The 2,317-nt window shown below is 53.0% G+C and overlaps 1 pseudogene; it reads right to left on the minus strand.

Moving 5' to 3' along the window:
• Positions 1-445: 445 nt before the first annotated feature.
• On the minus strand, positions 446-1,618 carry LOC123441849 (annotated as a pseudogene).
• Positions 1,619-2,317: the final 699 nt, after the last annotated feature.

The following is a 2,317-nucleotide window of genomic DNA, read 5'->3' on the forward strand; positions in this document are numbered from 1 at the left end:
CGGCAAGTAATTCCGGATGGAGGGAGTAGATATGTCGATCGTTACTCATGAGGTAGTATGAAATAACCTAAAGGAACTCCAAAAAGTGTATCACCAATACAGTAATTTTACTTCCTACATAGTAGATACATACGAAAAATACCAAGCAATCTTTCATTGACTGGCACCTCTTTGGGAAGAACACCAGATAAACCCATGTCACACTAAACATGTGGGGTAAATACTATAAATATAAGTCCATTACTTCATCCAAACAGATCCACATTATGCCAGTGAACAGCTAAAGACCATTGGGACACTAAAGATGAGCTATATGATAGAATACCATATTGTAGTAATTCAACAGTACAAAATACCAGATTCCATCGTATCATGCTCACTGTTATTCAACTATTTATATGTGTTTCCCGCAACAAATTCAGAGACATTCTACACCATATCCACACTACCGCACCTTTTCACCCTGCGCAGCAGCTTTGGCAGATATTTCGATTAGCTTCTCTTTTCCAGCGAGCTTCCCTTTCAATTTCTTATCACACAGAGCCTGCAACGAAATCGCATTGAAACAAAAAAATGCCAATACACGCTTTTCAATCAGCAGAAATAGCAAAGCAACGAGCGCTGGACTCAACGAGTACACTTGTAGGTCCTGGAGCATCTTCATCTTGAGGGTGATCTTTTCTCTTCTAACCTGTTGTATGAACCCACAATTGAGGACAACGAGTAAAAAATTGTACTGACAACTTTTCATTCAGACAGCTAAAAGAGACATTTGAGAGTAAAATTTCAGTAGAAGTATTACCCTCTCAGCAAGGCTGTGGCTGTCGGTGGCCTGGCCTCTCCTGGCCCGGACGTGGACGTAGTCCCTGGGCGGCTCGTCCTCCGCCGACTGCTTGGACTTGGAGCCCTTGCCCTTGTCCCGCTTTCGGCCCCTCTCCCTGTCGGCCGACCCGTCGCTGGCCGTGGCCTCCTCCTCCTCCACCTTGGGCCTCACCATCTCGTCCTGAATTTTGCATTTCTTCGAGTCTGGCCCCATTGCCTCCCCCATCTGCAAACCAAATTCCGGCGTCACCTTCAGGTAGAACCTTAACCAACCAGCAAGCTAATGCAAGGCGGAATTTGCTCAACAACCGAAAGAAAAAAATTCCATGGAAACGGAGCACACCTTGGCGAAGGTGGCCACGGCCTCCTTGCCCTTGGCGGCGCCCGCGGCGGGCGCCTTCAGCTTCTTGGCATTCGCGCCGTACGCCCACGCCGGGTCAGAGACGGAGGAGCCCTCCCGGGACGCGGCGGCGAGCTCCCCGCCGCCCCCTCCGCGGGCCCAAACTGGCCGCCGTTTCCGAAGCCGTGCATCCCGGCCGCCCGGTCTGCGAACATGGCGGCGAGCCAGGCGGCGCCGGCGCCGCCGGCGCCGCAGAGCGTCTCGAAGAAGCCGGCGCCGCCGGCGCCGCAGAGCGTCTCGAAGAAGCCGGCGTTGAGGCCCGGCACGCCGAAGTCGAGCCCCGCGGTACCCGCGAGAAGGCCGGAGACGTAGTCGCCGTCCATCTCCCTGGCCGGCCGACCGATGGAGGAGCAGAGGAGAAGATGAGGACGAGAGGAACTGGTCGACCTGCGCGACCGGATCATCGGCCTGCTGCTGCTGCTGCGCGTCCGGCAGGTGGTCGTCGGCGAGGTCGGGCGAGTAGGAGACCCTGCACGCCGAGGAGTTGGCCGAGGAGGAGGAGGAGAGGAGCATGGAGACCCTGGCGGCGGTGGTGGTTCGGGCCGGGGGAGGGAGGATGAGGACGAGAGAGGGCTTGCTAGGTTTAGGGTCGTGGGTGGCAGGGAGATATTTTTTTTGCAAAACTACTAATGGCGCACCAGCTGTGGTGCGCCATTACTAACGAGGGTGACTAATGGCGCACTAGCTGGTGATGCGCCATTAGTAGTTTTGCAAAAAAACAATTATAGTAGTGGCGCACCACCAACAGATGCGCCATTAGTAACCCTGGTTACTAATGATGCACCAGCTCTGGTGCGCCATTAGTAGTTTTGCGAAATTTTTTATAGTAGTGGCGCACCACCAATAGATGCGCCATTAGTAACCCTGGTTACTAATGGCGCACCAGCTGGTGGTGCGCCATTAGTAGTTTTGCAAAAAAATATAGTAGTGGCGCACCGAGTGTGTGGTGCGCCATTAGTGTCCATCACACTAATGGCACACCTGCACATGGTGCGCCATTACTATATAGTAGTGGCGCACTACTTGTCTGGTGCGCCATTAGTGTCTATATCATCTATAGCCCTTTTCCTAGTAGTGATAATAGTAGATGCAAAA

The sequence above is a fragment of the Hordeum vulgare genome, chromosome 3H (assembly GCF_904849725.1).
Source record: "Hordeum vulgare subsp. vulgare chromosome 3H, MorexV3_pseudomolecules_assembly, whole genome shotgun sequence".
Taxonomy (NCBI): Eukaryota; Viridiplantae; Streptophyta; class Magnoliopsida; order Poales; family Poaceae; genus Hordeum; species Hordeum vulgare.